The following is an 11930-nucleotide window of genomic DNA, read 5'->3' as shown; positions in this document are numbered from 1 at the left end:
GTAAGTCCTTCTTCCGTGGCAGTGTTAAATACCATTTTCAGAACCCCAGTATTACAGAAGTCACTCTACTGCATTTGTGACTGCAGGAATTACTCATGATTCTGTTTACAGGAGCTACAACCAACTTGTCAGAGCAACTAGTTCTAGTGTGCTTAATTACACCAGGGCCGTTGATTCCTTTAATGAGAGGAACCTCTAGACTAGGAACAACTGTATACAGTGAGAAATGGGTTTTTTTGCATTAATACTTGCTCTTCAGTAAGCCTTCCAAACTAAATCTGAGTTATGCTGCAGTTCACAAAGTTTTTGTTGAGTGTTGGTTGGATTAATCTATGCAGAGTGTCTAACACCAAGGGATGAAGACTTGGTCTTAGACTTGGCTTTAGGCTTCTTGTGTTTGTGACAGTGTGGTCTGTAAGCAGTCAGGCTTCAGAAACAAACAACTGGATGACTTCCTTGCTGTCTGAGCGTGTTGGAGGTGATGACTTTACTCTTTCATACTTCATATGCCCTGGAGATGTGTTTCCATTCCCTTTGATGATGGGACTGCTTAGGGGGCCTAGGAGTTGATTACTGGGAAGAGGATATTAAAACTTACTCAGTGTGTGTGTGTTTTGTTTTCCCTTTGGGCTACCATTTGCTTCAATAGTTGTCTTACGTATCATAATTTACATCTGGAGAACTCCATCCAGGGAAGATACAGACTCTTCTGGCACCTTTCACAGATAGGAATTGATGAGTGTGTTGTATCTTGTGCAGCCCGCAACAGTCTGTGGGTCCTGGTACTTCACATCAACCTCTGAGACATTCCAGTTCTTCCAAGTGAATGGAGGATTTGGAATTTGTTTACTGTCTCATCTTAATCATGTAGTGATTGAGGCCTGTAGCAGCAACAAGACTTTCTCGCTTAACCCGTTTTGCAGAAAATCACTTGTTCCACCAGAGGGAGCTGAGATTCTATTTTGCTATTTTTTCTATTTTTTTTTTTCAGTGCAGTCAACATCCCAGCTCTTTTCCAGCTAATAATTTCCAGTGATGATGGTACGAACTCTAGGTATGCTTAGGATGAAATTAGTCAGGTTTTCAACAAGTCACACCCATTTAAAACAGTAGAGTTTACCAGAATGCTGCCTCGGTCTGGAGTTCACTGTTGTAGGCTCACTGTTACAGTGCAAGCAGAATTTTGTGAATTCAGTATTTTCCACTAATTGTGCTGGATCCACGTGTTAAGCAGGTGGCTGACATCGATGCAGCTAAATCCCTGAGTAGACTCTTAAGAGAGCTAGCTTATCAGGCCTCTACCTGGAAAAATAGCCACTGTATTTGGAGACATGGATGTGATCTAATATCCAATCACTTAGAGGATATGTGCAACTCATTTTCTTCACGAAGCAAGTTCTGAGGAACAGATCAATTGGAAAACTTAATTTCACAGTCCTTCATTGTGCACTCAGTAAATCATCCAGAAAGAGCTGTATTCCGGTGCTTCATTTGACACCAATGTTGCAAACATTCCAATTAGTAAAACAAAACCATGTTACCTCCTATATGCATTCTTCTGTCAGAATGATTATAGAAAACAAATGTGTGCACTTTTTTTGAGGCACCTGAAAGTGATTAAAAATCCATTTCAAATTAAGAACAAATGTTAATTTCCTTGCCTCTGCTGCTCACATTCACCGCATGGTTCCTGCTGTTGGTCCCAACTGTTCCTAACATGGGAACTAGGTCACAATTTACAAAACTCATTTGCATCATAATATATGAATCTGAAAGTCTTGCAGTTCATTCTCTGATCTGTTTGAGTCTGGGGTAGAGACATAAGGCTATATTTAAATTACTGGGTTATCACATGATTTATGTTATCTGCCGAGTAGGCATTTATATGAAATTGTGATCCTTAATCCACCCTGGAGTATGGTTGTAACAAAATGAAAGGATATCATGCTTTTCATAGTGAAATAAGACTCTGATCAAGTGTTGTCAGTGCTGGCAGCAGAAGTAAGACTGACTTGCAGCGATTTCAGAACAGCGTAGCAGGGGCTGTGTGAGAGACCAGCACAAGCTGGAACCATTAAGGAATTGTTACGTAGCTTTTGATATTTGTATGTGAAGTTCACTGTATTTCTCTGAGGTTGTGGGTATCTCTGTCTAGCACAAGGAGTGCTGTGTCAAGAGAACCCAGCCTGGACACTTCAGTCAATGTAACTGCGTAAGCAGAGTGCCTTACTTGGACTTAAAATTCTTGCAAAATCTTGATAAGCCCAGCACTGAATTAAATACAGCAGGGTTAAATTTTTTTGTCCTTAAATGCATTTGTATGTCACAGTATCAACATTGCAATAATTGACACGTCATGCTATAGTTTCATTAGCCTTTTCTATGGAAAGTTTATTCAAGATTAATCCCCGAAAAATAACTGAATCACTTCCCTTTATGTGGAAAGCCTGTTGCTGTGGATTTTTTTAGCAAGTGACACAAACATTGCATTTAGAGAACAGGACCAAAGAATGTGAAACACCCAGAGGAAGTTTCTTTGCAGATCTGAGTTTTGGAGGTCACTGTCTCAGGGAAATGCTCTGTTTTGGAAGACGTGTAACAACTGGACTGTGGGCTAGACAGGCTGGATGTTTTGTTTGTTTGTAATCACTCTGTTGGTCAGTCTGTACCACAGTGACAAGTACAGCTTCATGTTTGAATGATGCAGCAAATTAAAACTCAGCCTGGTGCCTGCTCCAGCCTCCGGTTTTCCTATAAGTCTTTTGGCAAGCGTTTGCAGGCTGAGAGCAGTGACCATGCCTGCATGTCTGGGTTGCTTTGTCCTCAGTCCTGGTTCTCTGTTTCTACATGACCCATGTTCATCTCCGAACATTTTCTCATAAGCTGATGCTGGCCACAGTCAGCTTGTGAAAATGTAGGGTTGTAGGTGGAGGCTGGACAGTACAGAGAACAAGAGAAAGCCCGAGCAAGGTTCTAACTGTGAAGTTCTTGCTTATGGCATGGTCTCCGGAACAGAAGTGTGATGTTATGCAGTAGATTGCGTTTAGCCCAAATAGGTGTTGCAGAAGGAGAAGCCAAGCTACTGCAGTCACTTTTGGTCTGTTCCTGGACAACTAATAGTAGCTGTACAAAAGAGGGTTTACAAACAGGACTATTTAGATGGGGAAATTCTGCAGTGTTCCCTGCAACTGATAATTTCTGCTTTGCTGAGAGGTATAATTTTAGGCTGATGATGGGAGCAACCATAAAGGTCGACCTGATTATAAGGGGGAAAATATTGAATAGAAGAAGATGTCTGCTCAAAAACATGACAAGAGAAAATGCCTGCCAGCCTGGTAACCAGAAGCGTCCTTGAGCAGTGCAGCTGGCATCTTTGAAGTGCAGCTGAATACCAAGAAACCAGAGCTATCCTGAGATACCATCAATGCAAAGCACAAACCCAAGGAACTGTACCAGCAACTTATCTGCGAAGGTGAAAAAAAACAGTCTGGAAAAGAAGGAAAACATCCTGAGAAAGGAAGAATCAGTAGCTGCTATTGGTTGTTCTAACTCACAGACCAGAAAAACAGTCTGATAAAACAAAAATTGGTCTGAGAAAATAGAAAACATCACCAATTAGTGGCTGTGCCAGGTGAAAACTAGGAATTAGCAGCATCTATTGGCTGTTTTGGGAGGTGGTGTCCTACACCCCTTTATGTCTCTGTGACATAAAAAGGACTTAGTTTTTACCCAAAATGGAGTCTCTTTCCCACACACGAACTCCTTTTCTCCATGAGATTTCTTCAGCAGAGCAGATCCTCGCCAGGGACACCAGGCTGACTCTGGGCTTCATCATGCGGATCATCGTCCAAGTGAGACTTCTTCTGTTGTTGACTGGCCCCACTGCTGGGATCAGTGTGATGAGCACTTGCTACTGGTAACACTTTAAAATATATTTGTATATATGTATATAGAAAGTCTGCATGTAAGTAATTACTGATAAGTATATTTGCTGCTTTACTAGTCATAATTCTGCGGTAATTTGTAATATTGAAACATAGTCTTGCTGCTAATATTGATTGCTGCTGCTGTGCACATATGTATTTGCTTTCTGGTAGTAAGTTGTAGTATAGGTGTACTTGTTCTGCCAATCATAACTATACTTGCTTTGATACTAGTAAACTGTAATGAAGTAAAAAGAACATCATAGGTAATAAATCCTCTGTGTCTCTGTGCATGACAGAGGAGTCCAGCAGGACAGGTAACAGAACTGGATTGTGGCATTAATTGGTATCAGGAGTGGAGTTCTGTGATAGATCATAGGTGCTTGGGAGGAGGCAGCAGAAGAATAATGAAAAAGGCAAGAGGCTAAGGGGTAGAAAACCCTTCAGTGAGACAGGGATTGGGTGTCTGAGAATTGTTTGAATTGGCAAATGCTGAGAGCAGAGTTTCAGAAGTGGCTCAGGGTGCTCATAAATGCAAAGCAGAAGATGGCCAGGGTGCCTTCATCAGGCTCCTCATGGAGGCGTTGGCAGCCGTGGGTGCTTTGTTTAACACTGGAAGCTTTGCAGCGAGCTCAAGATGCAGAAGTACAAGCAGTTGCCTTTGAATCCTATAGTTTTGTTACAAACCAATTAGACAAATACAAATGAGCCCCAGACCTCCGGCTGTATGACAGCTAGAGCAAGAGCCTACGTGCCTGGTCTCAGAGAGCGGATCACTGAGAATGGATAATAAGGAGGAAGGCTTTAATTTTGGCGGTGGATCTCCCACCCCCGCTTCCTTACACAAGCATTGTCCAGATACTGCAGCCTCCTTGTACCCCAGCATTAAAACTTTGCTGCTACAACCCCCAGCTCCCGCCGGAGAGGAGGGAGATCCCCGCTGCCTGGGGTCACAGTGACTGCTACGAAGGTTGATGCTGAACAGCTAAGGCAGCTGCCTTTGCTGCACAGCACAAAGCCCCGTGAGGACCGGGTGGGATGGGTGGTGTGATGCTAGCAGCTGAGGGCTGGAACTGTGATCCTTAGTCGGACTGAAGCTAGACAAATAGCCTTGGGAGGAAGATTATTTCTCCTAAGTCCCGATGCAGGGGCTGGAGCGAATACGTTTTCCCTGTTATCTCTGATAATACGTGCTACTAGAAAGATGCTGGGATCAAGGGGATATCTCCCTTCCCCTCCCTGGAGTAAACCTGATGCAGTACTCTTGCAAAGGGCAGCACTCAGGGATGGGAGTGAACACAGACGGACACAAAAGTCTTGGCCTTAATGTTATGCCATGAAACCTGGGACTGGAACACCGTAATAGCCCAAAGGCTGCAAAATTGGACAGCCTGTATGGGGAGGCAATAAGGACAGGGAAGCACCCCAAAACAATAATCTGTAAAAGGGAAGGTCGAGTCAGGGTTGTCCAGATGTTAAAGGAAGGTCAGAGTAATAAGAATAAGGGACAAAATGCTTGAAATACTGAAATTAATCAATGTGACACATAGCGACACCCTCCCCCTCCACTCCCTTCCCCCCCCCACCCCCTCCCCGGCAAACAGGAATGTGATCTGGAACGGAGACTTTTATGGGATCTCCTGTGCAGAATAGGATTCACAGCAGGTCAGTTAAAGGGGATGCCCATGTTTCATCTTGCTCAGTCTGTGGGATAACCACAATGGGGACAGCACCAGCAGCCCAGGGGGAGAGGAGGCACCGGGTGGCGTTAGTCCCTCTGCTTCCCCCATCCCAAACAACCTTGTTTTGTCCAGTCTCCCAACCCCAACACCTGAAAACAAGTAGAGGATCTCCCATCATCACCCCAGGGAGTCCCAGTGACACCTCTCAGGTGTCCACGATTTTTGGAATTAACAAACACCCTTGTATACCATTAATAGTGAATGGCAAATACTCGGTCTCTTTTCTTATGGGTGGAGGAGTCTCAGTATCAGTTTATTAAAGCTGAGAATGCCTCCGGATTAATTCAGAAATCTCAAGCAAGGATTTCTACAGTAGTGATTACTCAGAAAAGATGAGAGCTCCCCATGGCCAGGATAAAATTGGCTCTGCCTGGTGGAATGATACTGAGACCCATAGTAGCAGTAGAGCTCTTAAGTATTTTGGGTATGGATGTATTAAAATCCCAGACTTTTAACACTGCATTTGGCTCTCAGGTACCAAGCCCTCAGATCCAGAACTCTAATTTCTGTTGATAAAATACCTCTTGTGGAGGCTATTGCTTCTCTGCTACAGACAGCACCCAAGTTACCTAAAAATCCTTTCACCCGTGTATGACAGTATGACTGCTCATCTCACAGTTAGACAACTTGCCCAGAAGGATGCTGAGCAACAGGATGCTGTTCCTCCTACTGTGAGGAACAGTATCAAAAACCTTACTAAAATCCAAAAAAGCTACATCCACCACCTTCCCTTCGTCCACTAGCTTGGTGAGCTTACCAAATTAGTTAAACAGGGCTTTCTCATCTTAAACCCATGTTGACTGTGCCTGACGATTGCATTGTTCTTTAAGTACCTTTCAGTAGTACCCAATACAATTTTCTCTGTAATTTTTCCAGGAACTAAGGTTAGACTAACAGGTCTGTAGTTCCGTGGGTCTTCCCTGCTGCCCTTTTTGTAGATTGGAATAATATTGACTAGCTTCCGGTCAGCAAGGACCTCTCCAGACTCCCAAGATCTTTGGTAGCTGATCAAGAGGAGTCCTGCCATAACATCCTCTAGCTCCTTCAGCACTGTGGGGTGAATCCCATGAGGCCCCATGGACTTGTGAGCACTCAGCTGATGCAGCTCATTCCTGACAATTTCAGTGTCCACAAATGGGAAGTCACTGTTCCTGCACTTATGGTCCTCCAGCCCAAGGTCTATCAGTATTATTGAAGACTGGGGAGTGGGGGTGGGGAGGAAGAAGCACTGTATGCCTCCATTTTTTCTTCATTTCTATTAGTCAGGTGGCCATCTTCAATAAGTATTGGTCCAATGTTTTCTTTATACCTACTCTTGCTATTAACGTATATAAAAAAGCCCTTCTTGTCTGGCACAGCACCGGCCAGTTTTCAATTCAAAGCTCTAACTGAGCTTGGCCTTTCACATCTTCTCCCTGCATATATGAACCATGTCTCTGCAATTTTCCTGCGAGGTCTGACCTTGCTTGACCTTGGCTGGAGGCCAAGTGCCCACCAGATTGCTCTATTACTCCCCTTGGCAGGACAGGGGGTGGGAGGAGAAAATAAGGTGGAAAAACCCTCATGGGTCAAGATAAAGACAGTTTAATACAGCAAAAGCAAAGGTTGCATGCAAAAGAAAAGGAAAACAAACAATTTTATTCCCATCAGCAGGCGATGTCCAACCACTTCCTGGGAAGCGGAGCTTCAGTATGCATAGCAGCTGCTCTGGAAGACAAATGTCATAAGTAACACATGCTCCCCCTTCCTCCTCCTTTCTCTTATCTTTTATTGCTGAGCAGATGCCATATGGTATGGAATATGCCTTTGGTCAGTTTGGGTCAGCTGTCCTGGCTGTGTCTCCTCCCAAGATCTTGCCAACCCCCAGCCTACTGGTGAGGGGGAATGTTGGAGAGACAGCCTTGGTGCTGTGCAAGCACGGCTCAGCAGCGGCCAAAAGCTGGTGTGTTATCAACACCTTTCTAGCCACTAGTGCAAAGCACAGCACTATGAGGGCTGCTATAGGGAAAATTAACTCCATCTCAGCCAGACCCAATATAATTTTCACCCCTTATTCCATACATTCACATTACGCTTAGGTCCCACATAATATCTTCTAACCATTCCATTGTATTTAATTCTCATTACTGAAATCCCTTCTTACCAACACTTACAACTTAAACTGCATAGAATCATAGAATCATAGCATGGTTTGGGTTGGAAAGGACCTTAAGATCATCTAGGTTCAACCCCCCACCATGGGCAGGGACACCTTCCACTAGACCAGGTTGCTCCAAGCCCTGTCCAACCTGGCCTTGAACACTGCCAGGGATGGAGCATTTACAACTTCCTTGGGCAACCGGTTCCAGTGCCTCACCACTCTCGCAGTAAAGAACTTCTTCCTTAGATCTAACCTGAATCTCTCCTGTTTAAGTTTTATCCCATTATGTCTTGTCTTGTCCTATCGTTACAGTCCCTGATGAAGTGTCGCTCTCCAGCACCCTTGTAGGACTCCTTCAGATACTGGAAGGCTGCTCTGAGGTCTCCACGCAGCTTCTCTTCTCCAGGCTGAACAGCCCCAGCTTCCTCAGTCTGCCTTTGTATGGGAGGTGCTCCAGCCCCCTTATCATCCTCGTGGCCCTCTGGACTTGCTCCAACAGCTCCATGTCCTTTTTGTGTTGAGGACACCAGAACTGTACACAATACTCCAAGTGAGGTCTCACAAGAGCAGAGTAGAGGGGCAGGATCACCTCCTTCGACCTGCTGGTCACGCTCCTTTTGATGCAGCCCAGGATACGGTTGGCTTTCTGGGCTGCGAGCGCACACTGCCGGCTCATGTTAAGCTTCTCATCAACCAACACCCCCAAGTCCTTCTCCGCAGGGCTGCTCTGAATCTCTTCTCCGCCCGACCTGTAGCTGTGCCTGGGATTGCCCCTACCCAGGTGTAGGACCTTGCACTGGGCTTGGTTGAACTTCATGAGGTTGGCATCGGCCCACCTCACAGGCGTGTCCAGGTCCCTCTGGATGGCATCCCTTCCCTCCAGCATATCAACCGAACCGCACAGCTTGGAGTCGTCGGCAAACTTGCTGAGGATGCATCAATCCCACTGTCCATGTCGCCTACAAAGCTGCTGAACAAGATCGGTCCCAACACCAGCCCCTGAGGGACACCAGTCATTACTGGTCTCCAATTGGACATTGAAGCCGTTGACCACAACTCTTTTCGTGACACTGACTGCTCTGTAGCACTGGAAAAGGCAGTAAAGTGGCTCTGGGGCTCAGATGATAGTTTTTTTGTCAATCCTCCAGGTCAAAGAGGAGAGCCTTGAAATGATGAGGTGAATCTGGCAGGTTAACAGATTATTAGAGGGGTGGTGTCTCTAGTCAGGGTTTTGGTTACTTAGACCATGGGAATTGCTTTGGGAAGCCAGGTCTACTGATGGGACCTGCCTGACAAAGAAGGGGAAGAGCTGCTTTGATAGGAGATTTGCCACACTGGTGAAGACAGCATTAAACTAGATTTGTTGGGGGAGGGTGAAATGATCGATCCCAACCCTACCAGTCAGATGCCAGCACCTGCAATGAATGCTTGGAGTGATGTAGAGCTACTTCAGCCATTCCAGCCAATGAGTCGGCTTAATTCAGAGCTTGGCTCAGACGCCTCTATGCCAACACCTGTAGTATGGAGAATAAACAAGAGGAATTAGAGATGTGTGCGTGGCTACACGGATATGATGCCATTGGTATCACAGAAACATAGTGGGATGGCTTCTATGATTGGAGTGTTGGAATGGAAGGTTACAGGCTCTTTAGGAAAGACAGGCTGGGCAGATGGGGAGGGGGAGTTGCTATTTATGTCAGTGATGATAGGCTGGAGAGTATGGAACTCTGTCTGGGGACAGGTGATCAGTCAACAGAGAGTTTGTGGGTCAGGGTCAAAGGGAGAACAGCGTTGGGGGAAATTTCTGTGGGGACCTGTTACAGACTGCCTGATCAAGAGGACTCTGTGGATGAAGCGCTCTACAGACAGATAGGAGCAGCCTCACGCTCGCAGGCCCTTGTCCTCATGGGGGACTTCAACCATCCTGACATCTGTTGGAGGGACAGTACGGCCCGGCACAAGCAATCCAGGAGGTTCCTCAATTGTGTGGAAGACAACTTCCTCTTTCAAGCAATAGAGGAGCTGACAAGGAGAGGTGCCATGCTTGACCTCGTGCTCACCAACAGGGAGGCACTGGTTGGAAATGTGACGCTCCAGGGCAGCCTTGGCTGTAGTAATCACGAGATGGTTGAGTTCGAGATCCTCAGGACAGTGAGAAGAGCATGCAGCAAGCTCACTGCCCTGGACTTCAAGAGAGCAGGCTTTGGCATCTTCAGGAACCCGCTTAGTAAGGTTCCATGGGATAAAGCCCTAGAGAGTAGGAGAGGCCCAAGACTGCTGGTTGATGTTCAAGGATCACCTGCTACAAGCTCAAGTGTTGCATCCCCTCAAGAAGGAACTGCAGCAGGAGGGCCGGAAGATCTCCATGGATGGACAAGGAGCTGATGAGAAAATTTAGAAAGTAAAAAGAAGCTTATAAGAAGGTGGAAGCGAGGACAGGCAGCCTGAGAAGAATACAGGGATATTGTCCAGGAAGCTAGGGACCAAGTCAGGAAAGTGAAGGCCCAGTTAGAATTAAATCTAGCAAGGGATGTGAACGATAACAGGAAGGGCTTCTATAGGTATGTTGCAAACAAAAGACAGACTAGGGCCCTCTCTGGAAGCTATTGGGAGAACTGGCTGCCCTGGATTTGGAGAAGGCTGAGGTTCTTAATGACGACCTTGCCTCAGTCTTCACTGGCAAATGCTCTGACCACACCGCCCAAGTCTTGGAAGGCAGATGTGGGGAAGAATGTAAGACCTTAGGCCCATTGTAGGAGAGGATCAGGTTCAAGATCATCTAAGCAACCTGAATGTGCACAAGTCCATGGGACCTGATGAAATCCACCTGCGGGTCCTGAAGGAGCTGGGGAATGAAGTTGCTAAGCCACTGTCCATCGTATTTGAAAAATCATGGCAGTCAGGTGAAGTTCCCAACAACTGGAAAAAGGGAAATATAACCCCATTTTCAAGAAGGGGAAGTCCACCACTAAGTCATGAACCCAAGTACCACATCTACACATCTTTTAATTGCCTCCAGGGATTGTGACTCCACCACTTCCTTAGATGTCCTGTTCCAATGCTTGATAACCCTTTTGGTGAAAAAAATATTTCCTAATATTCAATCAAAACCTCCCTTGCTGCAACTTGAAGCTATTTCCTAAATAATAATTTCTGATAAGTGTATTCACTGCTTTACTAGTGGTAATTCTGTAATAACTTGTAAAATTGAAATATATACTTCCTACTGCTATTCATTGCTGCTAATATTGATTTCTGCTGCTGTCGAATTATATGTATTTGCTTGTGCTGGTTTTGGCTGGAATAATTTTCTTCATAGTAGCTAATATGGAGCTTTTGCTTTATCTATTAAACTGTCTTTATGTCAACCCGTGAGTTTTCTCACTTTTACCCTTCTGATTCTTTCCCCCATCCCACCAAAGGGGGAGTGGGCGAGTGGCTGAGTGGGGATTAGCTGCCAGCTGGGCTTAAACCATGATAGCTATATGGTAGTAATTTGTAGTATAGATATACTTGTTTTGTTAATTGTAAGTATACTTGACTGGATAGTGGTGACCTGTAGTAAAATGCAATGAAGTAATTTAGGAAATAAAGCCTCCATGACCTTGTGTATAACAGAGTTCTGTGAAGCCATGGTTGCAATCTTTGTTCACCCCCCAGGCTGAGTAACCCTTCTAGGTCATGAGACCCAACTGGAGAAGTTTCTGTTGGGCTGAGTCCAGTGGACGCCAGCACTAAATAGTGGGCATGGAGAAAGGGACGGGATGAAATAAACTCCCATGTCTCTGTTGCATTGTTTTGTTTGGCTTTTGGTAGGCTGGCAGTGAACAGGAGGTGGAGGAACAACAGTCAATTCCAGTTCAACATGTGTTCTGATATGGAGACGATATTGGGATACAAGGGCCAGGAGATGCTGCTGGGCTGCAGATGTGTAGTCAGTTACCTCGTTTGGCATTTCCTGCCAGGCATCTTTGTGACCCCCTCCTCAATACACTAGGTCCTTCATTTTCCACGTGGCTGGAGAAATGCAAGGTTAAATAGGCTCAAGATTGTGGGGTATTCATCTTCAAGAGCTTGGTCTTTGCCTTCAGCTATTGAACACCTTCTCACTCCACCACAAGGGGC

The sequence above is a fragment of the Strigops habroptila genome, chromosome 5, assembly GCF_004027225.2.
Source record: "Strigops habroptila isolate Jane chromosome 5, bStrHab1.2.pri, whole genome shotgun sequence".
Classification (NCBI taxonomy): domain Eukaryota; kingdom Metazoa; phylum Chordata; class Aves; order Psittaciformes; family Psittacidae; genus Strigops; species Strigops habroptila.
The sequence above is the reverse complement of the archived record's forward strand: the minus strand, read 5'-3'. Positions refer to the sequence as shown.